Source organism: Eriocheir sinensis, chromosome 23 (assembly GCF_024679095.1).
Source record: "Eriocheir sinensis breed Jianghai 21 chromosome 23, ASM2467909v1, whole genome shotgun sequence".
NCBI classification, from domain to species: Eukaryota; Metazoa; Arthropoda; class Malacostraca; order Decapoda; family Varunidae; genus Eriocheir; species Eriocheir sinensis.
In genome coordinates, this window is record NC_066531.1 from 5618994 (window position 1) to 5636439 (window position 17446).

The following is a 17446-nucleotide window of genomic DNA, read 5'->3' on the forward strand; positions in this document are numbered from 1 at the left end:
ACCCATATACTATGACCACCGAAGACATCCACACTGCCACAAAAACCCTCCCCCTTAACAATAAGACTCCACCACCGAGCAGTCAAGATCTGGCTCCGCCTCAAGTCACTACACATACCCCACCTCACCACCATCACAGACAACGCCCACAACATTCGCCGCTACAACCAATCCTTCCCCAGCAGCCTCACTGCACTCAATACCGTCCCTGCCCCACTCTTTCACTGAAAGTCCCACTCCCCACATCCCTCCCCGAAGACGCTTAGCTAGCTACCAAACAACATAACACCTACACTTCACGCCACACAAACAATATGTAAACACACTCCAAATAAATAACAACAACATATCTAAATTGTCAAATAATACCATGAACTTGATAAAATTAGCAAACTCTGCAACTATTAACTAAAAATAAAACGTCTTTGTCAGGTGGACGCCCACCATCTTTCTACCTCCGCCGCTCTTTCTCTCTCTTCCCCTTTACCTTCTCCACCCCTCTTCTTCTACTTCACCCCTTCTCTCTCTCTCTCTCTCTCTCTCTCTCTCTCTCTCTCTCTCTCTCTCTAAAAAAAAAAAAAAAAAAGTCTTTACAAATGCATCGGTAATTCTTCGAAAACAGCCCAAGGTTCCATCCAAAAATTCTATGCCCCTATCTGAAATTCTTTTTGCCTCATTTTCCAGCTGTACAGACAGGTCACATTTCAATCTTTTTAGGGCTTCTGATTTTTCAAAGGAAAGTTTTATTTTTCTCTGAATTTTTTTCTGCACTGAATTATTCACATTCACTGGAGAAACACTTCTTGATGAAGTGGAGGAGGAGGGGAAGGTGGTGCTGATCTCCCCATGGTGTTCCTCTGTATTTATAGCTGGAAGGTCTTCCAGCAATGAAACCTCCTGCTCCAAGGTCGTGTTACCTGCTGGGGAACAGCCGATTACTTCCACACCTGAAATGTACAAAATTCTAGATAAATATTCGTGTGTGATGCAAATAGCAGTGGGGAGAGAGAAAATTGAGGAGTTTGAGTTCATGGGCATAAAATAGGTCACACTAGATGAGCAGAGATGAGCTATCTGACTGGACAGTGTGAGCAAAGATTATAGGATCAGAGCTGCAGAGAGAAACATTGTGGAAACCTACGAACCTACCTGACCCACCCTAACCTAACCTGGACTGTGGCAGACTACCAGGACCTAATTTAACCTAACCTGCAGGTGCGTACCTAAATTTAACCTAACCTGCAGGTGCATACCGAACGTAAACAATTTTTTTTTACAAAGGAGACAGCTTAAGGGCACAAAAAAAGGAAACAATAATAAAAAAAAGCCCGCTGCTCGCTGCTCCTACAAAAAAATCAAAAGAGGTGCCGAAAGAGAGGTCAATTTCGGGAGGATAGGTGTCCTGATACCCTCCTCTTGAAAGAGTTCGTTCATAAAATAGGTCACACTAGATGAGCAGAGATGAGCTATCTGACTGGACAGTGTGAGCAAAGATTATAGGAGTTTACCAGCTTGAGGGATGAAAGAGTGAAGATGCTGGTTAACTCTTGCATAAGGGGTTTGGACAGTATAGGAATGAGCATGAGTAGAAAGTCGTGTGCAGCGGGGCCACGGAAGGGGGGGAGGCATGCAGTCATCAAGTTCAGAAGAGCAGTCAGCGTGAAAATAGCGATAGAAGATAGAAAGAGAGGCAACATCGCGACGGAATTTAAGATGTAGAAAACTACCAGTAGGAGGAGGAGAGCTGATGAGATGAAGAGCCATAGGCCCGGATTGTCAAATCTAACCTTCGGGCGACGGGACCCTACGCCCAGAAATCTCTTCCGTTAAACTGTTTTGGGTCGCGAGGGGTCCCGCCGCGCCAAGGGGGAAGGGACGAGACGAAGGGACAACAAACACCGCCTCTTCCCCCTACCCTTCGCTGCCGCTGCTGTTATATTACCCCAATATTTGACCAGGTGAGCACATTTCCCACATGCATCAATAGTTTTTACCTATTTAAGGATGCATTTAGCCTATGTGAACACGTGAAAGGGTCGAAAGTAGCCGTCATCACGTAGGATAAGGTAGGTTAAAAGTAGGAGCGGCAGGGGGCACACAGAGCTTACTTTCATTCCAATATTTGACCAGGTAAGCACATTCCCCACATGTATCAATAGCTTTTACCTGTTTAAGGATACAGTTAGGCTATGTGAACACGTGAAAGGGTCGAAAGTAGCCGTCATCACGTAGGCCAGAGTGGGTCAAAGGTGGCTGGGGCAGGGGACACACGACTTATTTTCATTCCAATTTTTGACCAGGTGAGCACATTCCCCACATGTATCAATAGTTTTTACCTGTTTAAGGATGCATTTAGGCTATGTGAACACGTGATAGGGTCGAAAGTAGCCGTCATCACGTAGGCCAGACTATTAGATAAATACTTATTTTTCGTGGATAAGTTGTGCATTCTTATTTCATTGCTTTGGTCTCTAGTTAGGTATGAAAGAAGAACCTACATGGTGGCACTCCTGGGTTAAAATGTGTAATTGATTTTGCAGGTTACTGAGAGCATGGCCGCTTATGAGCAGGTTTGGGATGATCTGGACCTCTTGGATCAATTGGAGGAGCTAGATGGTGAGATAGATGCCGAAGGAGTTGTCGGACGTAGACGTCGCAGAATTGTTACAGGTAAACCCCAACAGACTTAAAGGATTATGTATACACCTTCGAAACACGCATCTTTCCCCAGACAGCAAATCCAGCCCTCTGCCCACACGTAAGCACTTGTCACATACATCATCATCCCTTTCATTACTTCCTTTCATGACTGCGCCTTCTTTAGATGTTGCAATGCTACAGTCATGTTTTACCGACAATCTGAATCTCCCCGTGCCATCTCAAAGCCTATCAAGCTGACTTTCCCCATAAGAATGCTGTTAGCCTTTTTGTTAGCTGTTTTTGATTAAGGCGCGAACTGTTATCTCACGTGAGGTCCGGTATACCGTTGCCTGCTTTCTCCAGTTGATAGAAGTCGTGAGACAACACAATAGCCTTTTTAGTTAAGTGATGTGTGGCCGAGCGGTAGCCGTTATAAGTTCACTTTAGTTCACTTTAGTTCTATCTCTCAGGTTGATACAAATACCAAATGTATTTTAACTATATTAACAGTTGTACTACATAAGGTTTACAGTTTACGTGAGCGAGACGCACGAAATCAGAGACAGCCACACCGCTGCAGGGCGCGGGGCGGCAGAGCACCGCTCGCCTGCCCGTCACCCGTCTTCTCTCCTCTTCTCTGCGTTGTTCGCCTGTTTTATTTGCTTGTAGTTCGTCCGGAAGGGTGGGGCTTCCGGTTGATGACTGTTGATGAAAGTCATCATTTGCTGATCCTAGTGTCAGTTCATCACAGCTTCCCACGGCCAAAAGCACGACGTGTTGTTAGACATCCTGTTGTGCGACACCGACCGGGTGTCGCCACACGTACAGTCATACATACACATGTACATTATAATATACACATTACATCGCTCGGTTCTCTAAAAGTCGCGACCTCGCGACTCACCCGACCTTTAAAAGCAGTGTACCTACCCATGTTACAGTCGCACAATGTGTACTAGTTAAACGAGGTCCTGTTATTGCTTAAAAAAAATATATATACAAGTCAGAGCCCGCCTAACGATACAGCATCGGGAAATGCCAATGATAATAAAAATAATCATGGAAGTAACAAGAAATGGGCAAAGTACATACAGGGCGAGGTAAACAGGGCTAGAGTCGTGGACATGGAAGCTCAGTACTATTCCGAGAAAACAAAATAATAGCTCGAAAAATTATTTACATGATACATCCTAGTAAAATTAAATTGACTAAACTGTCATTAGGATACATGGTAATGGAGCTATTTGGAATAGTAAAAAGAAAAAGGAACAATCCTTGAAGAAGATCTGCTACACACGGAACCTTCGAGTCACACCTGGTCACAAAACTGTCGCAGAGAAACGCTCATCCGTTGCGTGACAATTAATTGCCAGTGTCGTTACCCTCGGCACGCCTTCGAGACGGGTGGGGTTTACAGCAGTAGATAAGGTTGTGTGAAAAGAGGTAATGTTATCCGTAGAGTCTCCTATTAATTACAATGTGATAACAAGGACAAGTCTGGAGAACCTTAGAAGCATCGGCAGTCAGCACCACTAACTCCTAATACTCCGTTTTTCAGGTCTACAGTACTATAAAAGAAAATCCTGTCACTAAGTTGTGAAGTCACTGTTATAACAAATCTCACAGAAATATATAATTCCAGCATAATTGATTAAAGTAATTCCAGCATTAATAAACATCAAATGACAAAGACAAATTTCCACCTATCCCTCGATCGTAACGAACGTGGATGACTGACATCTTTGACGCCAAAAATAATTCCCGTAACGGGTAACAGTGGTATGTCAAGTAAGGGTAAGTAAGACTTGTCTGCTTACTTCCAAAGCTTATAGATATTCACATGCTGGTTACGATAAAAGTTAGGGACAGCATCTGCTCCAGTTAAGTCTGTTAGTGCAGAGAAAAAGTATGTTTTAAGCAGAAGCACATGAGGTTCAAGGTTAAATTGTACCTATCCCTATGTTAGTCTACACCCTCGGTTATTACGGCTCCAATTGAATTAAGAAGACTGACTGCCTTGCATCAACTCAGCAATAAAAGAAAATAGTGGGTTAGAGTGAAAAGTATTACTCAAACACTCCCCTTCTCGCATGAAAAAGATGCAGGCAAAAGCTTAGGAACCAAACATAAATTAGTAGATGCGAGGATGCAGGTTATAGTCGTGTGGTGGAAAGATACACAAAGCAGCGTCAGGCTGAACCTCAAGCCGGCGCTAGTCTTTGGAGACGATCACTATGCACCATTCTGTGCAAAAAAAGATCGTAAAGCTCAAATTTCCAACCACCTATTTATCTGACTATTTCTGCCTAAACCACGGGTAAAAGAACACACCAAGGAATTTTTGATTACCGCTGGTGACACCCAAAAAGGTTTAGGTCAGAAGGTCGCGAAGGCCCCCCTCCCCGACGAACGTGTCGACGGGAAACGAAGCTTCAAAAAGGACCCAAAATTATTTTAAATGCCATAAAAGTTGGCTGATAAAACCGTGTAGGTTGCCAGTGGGGCTGTAGTCAAGGGATACTGCACTCCTTCGAAGAGGAACTTTAAGGACAATCATGTACACAAGGAACTCTAGTAATAATCTAGCATTAGCTACAGAAATGGTTTCTCCATCTGTCTAGTTTCCCTGTTTAAAACACGAGATCAAATCAGTAGATAGCCTATAGGCGTCCACTTGCCTATTAAAAAGGCCTGGTTTGCACAGTGTCCACAGCAAAATTTATACCCTTTACGAGGCTGTGTTGCCCATCTTCCCCAAATGTTTCAAGAAAAAAGTGACCGAAACGCATCATAATCCTTCCGTCCAGTGAACGCGCTCCTGTTTATGAGGGCCGTGCGCCCGTTCCCGGGATTGACCTTCGAGCGGCTGAGAGATATTTAATCTCCCGGATTTGACACGAATGAAATGTCCATGACAATCTCACTTTGAAACAAGAAGTCCCTGGCCGAATAATCTGCCTCCCTTGCTACCCTGCGAAAGGCCTAACTGCTGTTGCTGTTAGTGGGTGATTAGAGGCAGAAGCCATTGTGGGATTAGTAAGGTAAGTAAATACCTCTTGGTTGCACATGCAGCGTAGGAGGAGCAAGCACCCTTTGAAGACTGCTACACTCCTTACATGAGAACAGTTACCGTTATCCTTGACGGCACTGTTCTTTATCTCTAACCACCCCTCATAGTCCTCTGGTCAGGTTTCTCTGCCATTAAAAAGAGTTACTAGTAAAATGAGGAGTAAAATGGTAAAAGAAAAAAAATATTGCTGCAAAAATAAGTAAAGTAATAATCATTCACCGCTAAGTATGTGCTCACTCCTCCCCTATGCTTTTAAAATGCATAATAAAAGAGGAAAAAGAATAATGAGTGAGGCTTAGCAAGACATAACTTCTCCACTGTGCAATAAAACACACAAAAGAAAGGAGAAAAGAAAATGAATGATTATACATAAAATGCGTAACCATGTTACTCAAGAAAAATATTAAACATCCACACGCCAGAAAAATCAACAGCTGAAAAATCTAATAGATTAGATACGGCCCCACACGCCTAAACACGTGAACATAATAGTAATTCACCTGAAATAATGTTACAAGTGGTGTAATTACTGAAACCGTATCAATGAGTGTCAGCTATAATGTGTTAAAAACCTCGAAGACAGCAACTCGATGCCCCACTACTCAGCACGCTCGCGTCCTTCGCCTCGCCGGTGGCAAGGGCAGGGCTGCAGGGGTGGCAGGGTGTGCCGTCCCCCGTCTGGTAGCGGTGGTGGGAGAGGCGGCGGGCAGACAATATACGCCCACCAGTCACCCTCAAAGGTCCGAGTTGCCTGGCGAAGATAAGTGCGCACCTACGACGAGTTGTGTCGTAGGAAGAAACAAATGCCTGGACACCTCCAAGGAAACTTGGTTGTGTGGAGGTGAGAGGCGGGGCGCGCGGGCTGTGTGGAGGTGCGGGACGGGGCGGGGTGTGCTCTCGGGTGCGGCTGTGTGCTGACTCGACTCACTGGGGCAGGAAAAGCCGCGCGCTGATGTCAGCGTATGCTTGCTGTGTCCGATACCGTTCACTGCCCCCACACACTGTCACTGAAGCTACGTTTGAGAGAGAGATATAACAATTCGGAGAGGTCCGTAAACCGCTGTTCACCATTTTTGTTAGCGATTTTTAAGTGTTTTTTTTGTGTTTTTGATTAAGGTGCGAACTGTTATATCACGTGAGGTCCGGTATACCGTTGCCTGCTTTCTCCAGTTGATAGAAGTCGTGAGACAACACAATAGCCTTTTTAGTTAAGTGATGTGTGGCCGAGCGGTAGCCGTTATAAGTTCACTTTAGTTCACTTTAGTTCTCTCTCTCAGGTTGATACAAATACCAAATGTATTTTAACTATATTAACAGTTGTACTACATAAGGTTTACAGTTTACGTGAGCGAGACGCACGAAATCAGAGACAGCCACACCGCTGCAGGGCGCGGGGCGGCAGAGCACCGCTCGCCTGCCCGTCACCCGTCTTCTCTCCTCTTCTCTGCGTTGTTCGCCTGTTTTATTTGCTTGTAGTTCGTCCGGAAGGGTGGGGCTTCCGGTTGATGACTGTTGATGAAAGTCATCATTTGCTGATCCTAGTGTCAGTTCATCACAGCTTCCCACGGCCAAAAGCACGACGTGTTGTTAGACATCCTGTTGTGCGACACCGACCGGGTGTCGCCACACGTACAGTCATACATACACATGTACATTATAATATACACATTACATCGCTACATAAGGAATGGCTATGATATATTAAGTATATAATTATTAATCACTGTACATTTACAGATCGGATGAACCCCTTCACAGCAATGAGTGATGATGAATTAATGGACCGCTTCAGGGTCAGGAAAACGTCAATGTACGATTGAAGAAATTAGAGATCACCTTCCTGCCCCAAATGACTCAAGAGGTAATTTATTTCACCGTACATTACAATTATACAGTGTTTCTCTGTCAAACGGTCATATGTGCTAGTTATATTGCACGTATCAAGTGTCATTTATAGTTCCTATCCATCACAGCCTCAAGGGTTAATTTGACATGAGTGCAGATGCCACACACAGCCACTATGTATGCTCCCAACTTTGCCGTTACCTTTTACACGAGCTTCCTCTCTTGACAGGCTGTCCTGTTCCGCCACATCTCCAAACCCTGATCGCGATACGCTACATGGCAACCGGAGACCACCAAATGACTTTAGGTGACTGCCATGATCTATCACAAACAACACTCAGCCACTCCCTGAACCTGGTGTCAAGAGCAATTGCTAGCTTGAGCAGGCATTATATACAGCCACCTTCGGGCAATGATCGGCAGCGTACAATCCAGGATTTTCATCCCATTCATGGAATGCCTGGAGTTATCGGGGCAATTGACTGTACACACATTGCCATACTGAGACCCTCTGTTGAAAATTCAGAGACCCTCTGTTGAAAATTCAGAGGTGTTTCGGTGCAGGAAAGGTTTCTTTTCATTGAACGTCCAAGCTGTATGTGGACCTGACCTGCGGTTTCATAATGTTGTTGCCCGTTGGCCAGGGAGTGTCCACGACAGTAGGATTTTCTATAACAGTAGGCTCTGTGCTGATATAGAGGAAAATTTAAACCCTAGGTATCACTTGCTTGGAGATGCTGGCCATGCCTTGAAGAGGTATCTGTTGACGCCAGTGTCAGCTCCAACTAATGAGCACGACAGGGCTTATAACAACAGTCATACCCATACGAGGAATACAGTTGACAGGGCATTTGGTGTTCTAAAAAGGAGATTTGGGTATTTAGGGAAGAAAGTTAGGACAAATTTAGACACCACTAAAGCCATCATAGTTGCTGCAATGGTACTGCACAATATTGCAGTCCAAACTAGACTGGTTTTGCCACAAGATGGAAGGGACATGATAAACATCGATATCAATGCTCTCCATAATGAAGTGCCAATACAGAGACAGGCGAACGTACTAGGTAGACTGAAACGGCAGCAAATCATTACTGACTTCTTTTAAACAAGATGGGAACATTATTGTAGGTATAAACAGATGTCTTCTCTGTCTCCGAACTCTTTCTTTGTAAAGGTGGTCAGATGGCATCCACTTGAGCCTTACCATGGGCATACCCTTCAGACAGTTCTTGAGAGCAAGTAGTAGTTCTATGTGAATGGTGTAGTATATATTTCTTTTTGACCAATTGTTAAATAAAGCTCAGGTGCTACCATATAGTTTTTACCTTTGTGTTTTTTATATCACACAAAAGTCAGAACATGAAAATTCTTAAATTATCTTAAACATGCAAGAAATTGGATGATGTCAGTTGGCATACAATATTTTTACTAAAACATATTTACATAAACTTAGGTTTAAGATTATATTTACAAAAACCTATTCCTACAATCTAAGATTAATATGTATATTTAATCTAGAATTATATTTACATAAACTTAACTTATTCTTACATTCTAAAATTTATATCTATATCTATACGGTCAAGTAAACCAATGGATCGCGAATTGGTTGAGCAACAGACAACAAAGAGTAGTGATTGACGGATTTAACTCAGAGTGGGCGCCGGTCACTAGTGGCGTCCCTCAGGGTTCGGTTCTTGGCCCAGTGCTCTTCATAATTTACATCAACGACGTGGATGTTGGACTCAATAATCGCATTAGTAAATTTGCAGACGACACAAAGATTGGTAACTCGGTTCTCACTGACGAAGACAGGCAAAGCCTCTAAGAGGATTTGCACAAAATTTCAGCTTGGTCGGATAAATGGGAGATGCCCTTTAACGTAAAGTGCCAGGTCCTCCAAGTTGGAACAAAAAATAAGTTCGATTACGAAATACGCGGCGTTAAACTCACAAGTGTTCAATGCGTTAAGGACCTGGGGATCAAAATCGCATCAAACCTCAAATTATCACATCAATGCATCGATGCAGCAAATAAAGCGAACAGAATGTTGGGCTTCATTAAAAGAAACTTTTTATTCAAAAATAAAGATGTAATACTTCCGCTCTACAATAGTTTAGCCAGACCCCACTTGGAATATGCGGTACAGTTTTGGTCTCCCCACCATGCAAAGGACATTGCTAAACTAGAAGGTGTTCAGCGTCGAGCAACAAAAATGATCCCTTCCTTGCGCAACAAATCCTACGAAGAAAGGCTTTCCACCCTTAACATGTTCTCTCTTGAGAAACGTCGCCTCCGAGGAAAACTGATCGAATGTTTTAAAATACTTAAGGGTTTCACGAATGTAGACAGAACAAAATTGTTTATGATCGATGACACTTTGCGAACGAGGAACAATGGCACAAAACTCAAATGTAGACAAGTAAATTCAGACTGTACCAAATTTTTCTTCACCAACGTTGTAGTGCGAGAATGGAATAAGCTCCCACCATCAGTGGTCCAGTGTAACACGATTGACTCCTTTTAAAACAAGCTCGACCGTCACTTCCTTGAACTTAATATTAACTAGAGTAGAAAAGCAACGTTTTGGAGCCATCTGATTAATGTAAAATCACTTAGGTTTAAGGACAGACCACCTAGTCTGGACCATGGGGTCTGTGTGGTCTGATTTTCTATGTAAATCTATGTAAATCTACATTTAAGCTAAACTTAAATTTACATTAAAATTATACTCATTTTTAATTAGTTTTTATTGTTTATTCCTTGATTCTAATAATTTTTGCCGTGCAATTTCCTTGTAAAGTCTGGCCTCTTCCCGCCTCTCCTTGGCCTCTTCCCGCCTGTCCTTGGCCTCTTCCCGCCTCTCCTTGGCCTCTTCCCGCCTCTCTTTGGCCTCTTCCCGCCTCTACTTGGCCTCTTCCCAACTCTCCTTGGCTCTTCCCGCCTCTCCTTGGCCTCTTCCCGCCTCTCTTTGGCCTCTTCCCGCCTCTCCTTGGCCTCTTCCCAACTCTCCTTGGCTTCTTCCCGCCTCTCCTTGGCTTCTTTCCAACTCTCCTTGGCTTCTTTCCAACTCTCCTTGGCCTCTTCCCGCCTCTCTTTGGCCTCTTCCCGCCTCTCCTTGGCTTCTTCCCAACTCTCCTTGGCTTCTTCCCGCCTCTCCTTGGCTTCTTTCCAACTCTCCTTGGCCTCTTCCCAACTCTCCTTGGCTTCTTTCCAACTCTCCTTGGCTTCTTCCCAACTCTCCTTGGCTTCTTCCCAACTCTCCTTGGCCTCTTCCCGCCTCTCCTTGGCCTCTTCCCGCCTCTCCTTGGCCTCTTCCCGCCTCTCCTTGGCCTCTTCCCAACTCTCCTTGGCTTCTTTCCAACTCTCCTTGGCTTCTTCCCAACTCTCCTTGGCTTCTTCCCGCCTCTGCTTGGCTTCTTCCCAACTCTCCTTGGCTTCTTCCCAACTCTCCTTGGCTTCTTCGTAACTCTCCTTGGCTTCTTCGTAACTCTCCTTGGCTTCTTTCCAACTCTCCTTGGCTTCTTCCCAACTCTCCTTGGCTTCTTCCCGCCTCTCCTTGGCTTCTTTCCAACTCTCCTTGGCTTCTTCCCAACTCTCCTTGGCTTCTTCCCAACTCTCCTTGGCTTCTTCCCAACTCTCCTTGGCTTCTTCCCAACTCTCCTTGGCTTCTTCCCGCCTCTGCTTGGCTTCTTCCCAACTCTCCTTGGCTTATTCCCAACTCTCCTTGGCTTCTTCCCAACTCTCCTTGGCTTCTTCCCAACTCTCCTTGGCTTCTTCCCAACTCTCCTTGGCTTCTTCCCAACTCTCCTTGGCTTCTTCCCAACTCTCCTTGGCTTCTTCCCGCCTCTGCTTGGCTTCTTCCCGCCTCTCTTTGGCTTCTTCGCGCCTCTCCTAGGCTTCTTCCCAACTCTCCTTGGCTTCTTCCCAACTCTCCTTGGCTTCTTCCCGCCTCTCCTTGGCTTCTTCCCGCCTCTCCTTGGCTTCTTCCCAACTCTCCTTGGCTTCTTCCCGCCTCTCTTTGGCTTCTTCCCAACTCTCCTTGGCTTCTTCCCGCCTCTGCTTGGCTTCTTCAAGACGAACCTGCATGTGATGCATCTGTAGGTCCATCAGTGCGTCCCTCTTCTCCAGAACTCTCCGCTGCATTTCTTCTTTCTTATTGCTAGCACTTTCTCCTCCTGGTGTGCCATATAGTTCATGGTCCTGAAGTGCCCTCCTGGCACTACGCTGCCTCCTCTTTGCACTTGAGGATGGACAAGAGGACACTTCGGGTTCGGCCACACTGTTTCTTTCCTCGAGTGTCGGCTCTTCTGCTGGTGTAGGTAGAGGTGGCGCAGCGGGCTCTTCCAGATGAACCACTTCGTAGAGGGCGGTTGAGTAAGAATTTTCTGGCATTAGATAAAAGAAGTTAGTTTGTGAGAAAAGATTATAAAAGTATATGTTTGTATATTAACCTCTAGAATACAGATCTTTATTTCTGTGGCTCACGGAAGTGTCAGAATGTAACTTCTTTCCATTTTTAAAGTGCATTTACTGAAATATTATGCCTAATCAGGTTTGTTTTCGTCAGATTACTAACCTGACACTGATACTGTTTTAAATTTACTACATTATGGTTACAAAATACAAATTCATTACTGCACATGAACACCGTAAAAAGGTCACAATACGTATGATACACATTAAAATTGCATATAGTAAGCCATTGTTTCCCGTATATTAGACAGTGCATGTCTGTGATGTGTTAATATATGTGAGGTGGCTTCTGGGCCCCAATCACTGTCTGTAAAAGCTTCTGCCATAACTGCTACAAGCTGTACTGCTTATGATGATGCTTATATGGCTTCAGGGCCCCAGTCACAGGTCAAAGAGGCTTGTGGCTTAACTCTTACAAACTATACTGCTTATGATTATGCTTATATGGCTTCAGGGCCCCAGTCACAGGTCAAAGAGGCTTGTGGCTTAACCCCTACAAACTATACTGCTTATGATTATGCTTACATGGCTTCAGGGCCTCTGTCACAGACCATAAAGGCTTCTGTCTTAAGTACTACAAGCTATACTGCTTATGATTATATGGCTTCAGGGCCCCAGTCACAGGTCAGAGGCTTGTGGCTTAACTCTTACAACTATACTGCTTATAATTATGATTATATGGCTTCTGGGCCCCAGTCACCAACCTAAAAGGCTTCTGTCTCAAGTGTTACAAGCTATACTGCTTATGATTACCACTTAAAACATCTTACATCTCACAAAGAGAGACTTGGTAAATCGGATGAGTCGACCATGTCGGTGCGACGTTGCTGAGAATAAGGATATTTTAGTACACAAGCATAGCACTGTCTTGTGCAGCTTAATGTACTTCAAAAACATGTTTAATGAGTTGATGCCTGAGGTTTTAATAGAAATTTTGAAAAGACAAGAGTGTATGGTGATTGGAAATGAATAACTGAGAAAGGTTAATGAGTGGGAGATTGTAGAAGAGCCATGGCATATTGAACCCCATCAAGAATTGAGAAAAGCAGACGTACAATGTAACATAATTATGTTTAATACTACTGTAAACTTGTTGATTATTCTTGGGTACTTTCCGTTATTGCATGACTGAAGAATTTAAGATTTCACTAGTTCCTGCATTTTTACTGACAAATATAATTAACAAACATGGTAATCAAAACTGACAATGGTCACTTACCCTGAGATGACATGGCATCATGATCATAGGGGTTGCCAATATCCTGGATATCGGTCCCAAGAATGGAGAGGACCTGCTCCGTCTCAGGTATGAGTACCTTGGGAGGGGTGCCACCACCTGTCCTGAATACCTCACGCTTTTGGCGTGCGTCCTCTTGATTTGCCCTAAAATAAAGCTACAACAATTAAACATCAGCACAGGCTATACTTTTTGTGTGTAAGCTAGTATGACATTATTCATCACACTGTGGTGTAGTGTAAGAGTAGTGTCAGCATCTTTCCTATTCTATAATTCATCTCTACACTGTGCCAAGGTATAGATATGAAGGGGATGGGCAAGTTTTGAGTCCTGAACTCAGTGTAGATTACTTTTCTCCCTTCCACTACCCACATGCTGTCCAGAAGACCACCTATCAACCCGGACTCTAGATTCTAGGATCAAAGATGAGCTCTGGGAGGGCAGCATGAGCCAATGCAAGATGGCGCCACTATAAACACTCGCCTGCGCCAGAACGGGCTGGGCCGACCATCAGGACCTACCGGAAAGAAGACTTGGACCGACCATCAGGATCCACCTGGAAGAAGCCTACCGGCGCAATAGGCTGCAATGTAAAAAAAAAAAAAAAAAAAAAAAAACCCAGTTTAGTCTCAAAGAAAAGAATCAAAGTCCCGGGTGAACTGCATTAGTATGCTATTACCAACATCCTACCCAGGAATGGATCTCTAATGTAAAGCTTCAGCCAAATTGCATTAATACAGGGGTTCCTTCACGTATAGAAAATACCTAGTTTGCGTGTGTGTGTGTGTGTGTGTGTGTGTGTCAAAGCTACTGAGGAATGAAATATGCAAATTTAGAATTGTAAAGGGTAGGGTCATTTACTAGTACTTGTATATGTGGCACAGCCGCACCCCAGAATATTTAAAAGGGAGAACGGATTAGTTAAGGTAATGGAAACGAGAGAGGGAGGGTTGAACCTGTGGTGCGGCAGTGCCACATATACTGGCAAAAGCTACTCGCACATTTGTCGCGTCATTTTTGCTGGAGACTTTATAAAATATTCTTTAAACTTACTTTACTCTTATTTTTTCCCAAATTTTTCTGAGCTGTCCCTCCGTCCTCTTGGGACCCATGTTATGGGCATTGAAATGTTGGGTAATGCGTGCCCACGCTCGTCTCTTTTGCTCTAGTAGTTTCCCATCTGTTTTTCTTTTTTTCAAGATGGGTTCTTGGGTTATCAACCCAATCAACATCTGCTTCTCCGCAGAGGAAATGGGGCTGGTTCTCGTAAAACTGGCATCAACTGTCACCTCCATATTACTTGCCGTAAAGAATGAGGGGTGCTGAAATTACATGTTAAATTAGGGGAGTCTACAAATTACAATACTACAGCCAGTATATGTGGTAATAAATGTGGTTATGGTCAAAGTCCAGCCTGTTTTGTGCACACCATAATTACGGAGAACAAGACGCCACATAAGCTACTTAGGTATCCACACAGGCTAGCTACGTCAATAAACAAACAAAAAACACCCTAAAGTCCGCCACATGCCCCTAAAGTGCTCAGTCAAGGCAGTGATAATTGTGGCCATGGCTAGGGCAACGTGGACTCGTCAGTGCTCCCTCCCTAGGGCTAGCCAGACCCAAAGGAATACATTTGGTTACCCACAAGGGCTAACCTCGTCAGAAAACGCACAAAAAACATCATACAATAGGTCATATGATGAGTAAATCCAGTCATACATGTGGGGCTGACGAGACCCCAACAGGCTGTAGTCAGCTCTCCCTCAATTAGGCTAACTAGACCCAAAGCAAGCTATTTGCCTACCCACAATGGTTAACCCCGTCAATAAACACACAAAAAACATCATACAATAGACCAAAATGTCCTCCCTTGTAAATAAATGCAAGGAAACTTGGAGAGGTGGTTATAACTCCTTGCCGCCAGCAGACAAACAACAGAATGAAGATAGCGATGCGCATGTAAATAAACCTTCCGACGTACCAACCCCTCCGTGTTCCACGCACTGGTAGGGGGAAGAGGAGGGACGATTTAACGCTGCCGAGGGCCATCAAAGCGCTCAGTTCTCCCTTCGTGGGGAGCCGTCGCGGAAGGGGGAAGGTTAAATTTGACAATCCGGGCTATAGACTCCACTCTGTCCAGAAGAGCTGTGTGAGTGGAGCCCCCCCAGATAGCAACTGAACGGGGGAGAAGAACTGGCGGAGACGATACAGAACGCCCATCTCGAGGAAGCTGATTTAGCAAGAGATGAGATGCGGAGTTTCCATTTGAGATTTTGAGTTAAGGATATACCGAGGATATTTAGTGTTGAAGGTGACAGATGAGTGTTGTCGAAGAATAGGGGATAGGTGTTAGGAAGATTGTGTCGAGTTGATAGGTTGCGAAATTGAGTTTTTGAGGCATTGAAGGACACAAGGTGTCAAAATTACTGGAGAAACAAGTGAACATTTTGAGATAAAAGTGGGCTTAAGACAAGGGTGCGTCATGTTACCATGGTTATTCAATATTTATATGGATGGTGTTATTAGATAAATTAAGGGCAAAGTTGGAGAAGTTGGAGTAACTCTGTTCGATGAGGGAAAGAAGTGGGTACTGAATTCGATACTGTTTGCTGATGACACGGTGCTCATTGCAGAAAATGAAAGTGACCAACAAAATTTGGTCAGTGTTTTTGATAGTGTCTGTAACAGGAGAAAGTTGAAAGTAAATGTCAACAAAAGTAAAGTGATGGTTTGTGAGTGAAGTAGAAGTGAGGTTGTAGATTTGGTTTGGCCACATGGAGCGAATGGAGGAGAGTAAGATGACCAGAAGGGTGTATGTGAGTGAGACAGAGGGAGGGAATGCTAGAGGATGACCTCCAGTGAAATGGAGGGATAGGGTGCAGGAGTACGTTAAGGAGAGGGGGGAAAAATCTTTGAGAAACTTTGAGCAGGCAAGGAGGGAGTGTCTGGATAGAGAAAGGTGGAAGCTCTTATGGATGGGGGGAGGCATGCAGTTAGCAAGTTCAGAAGAGCAGTCAGCGTGGAAATAGCAATAGAAGATAGAGAGGCAACATCGTGACGGAATTTAAGAGGTAGAAAACTATCAGTAGGAAGAGGATAGGTGATGAGACGAAGAGTCCACTCTGTCCAGAAGAGCTGTGTGAGTGGAGCCCCAAACACGTAAGATGCATACTCCATACGAGGGCGGACAAGGCCCCTGTATATAGATAGCAACTGCGCGGGGGAGAAGAACTGGCGGAGACGATACAGAACGCCCAACCTCGAGGAAGCTGATTTAGCGAGAGAGGAGATGCGAAGTTTCCAGTTGAGATTTTGAGTTAAGGATAGACCGAGGATATCTAGTGTTGAAGAAGGTGACAGCTGAGTGTTGTCGAAGAATAGGGGATAGGTGTTTGGAAGATTGTGTCGAGTGGATAGGTGGAGAAATTGAGTTTTTGAGGCATTGAAGGACACAAGGTTCCTTCTACCCCAATCGGAAATGTTTGCAAGGTCTGAGGTTAAGCGTTCTACAGCCTCCAGTCTGGAGTCGTGTACTTCCTGTTGGGATGGCCTTCTATTGAAAGAAGTTGAATAATGTAGCGTGCGACCGGTGTACTTCTCCAAACGGAGCTCTTATGAAGAATTGTCTACTTTTCTTATAGAATTAGTCAAACTTTACCTGACCTAGCCTAACTTGGAGTAGGCCAAACTACCAATATGTAAATATTCTTACCTCCTTCAGCTATGTCAATGACAAGAACATCATCTCCATTGAAAGTGCTGCCAGTTAAGAGATTAATGACGCAATTTATATCCTCTGTGTCTAGTTGTTCTTGGGCTGGTTGAAGATCGCTATCCATAACTGACTCGGCCATAAGAGTCAGCTCATCTGGTTTTGGTGGAGTAGGAGGAGGCCCACCAGCGGTTTTATACCACTGCCTGATGTACGTGCTGTTAGCCTTCTTAACTCTGTGAACAATAAGAATGGAGTAGGTAGGAAGACACCTACCGAACGGGCGCAAGCCACTCCCGGTGAGGTATATATGGGAGGTGAGAAGGGAGCTGAAGCCCTCCAAAGACCCTTCCCATGTCCTCACTAACCGTTTCCCTATTGTCTCACCAACACCGGAGAGTAGTTCAGCATGCTCGCTAAAGACAGATCCTCTCTTTATCCACACCACACTACATTCACACAA

The 17446-nt window shown here is 44.4% G+C and overlaps 1 long non-coding RNA gene across 1 annotated transcript; it reads right to left on the bottom strand.

Moving 5' to 3' along the window:
- Positions 1-11061: 11061 nt before the first annotated feature.
- On the bottom strand, positions 11062-14568 carry LOC127002611 (uncharacterized). Its single transcript, XR_007756335.1, has 4 exons — positions 14322-14568; positions 13251-13414; positions 12802-12858; positions 11062-11943 (listed from the first exon to the last, which is right to left on the bottom strand). It is a non-coding gene; the product is annotated as an uncharacterized LOC127002611 (long non-coding RNA).
- Positions 14569-17446: the final 2878 nt, after the last annotated feature.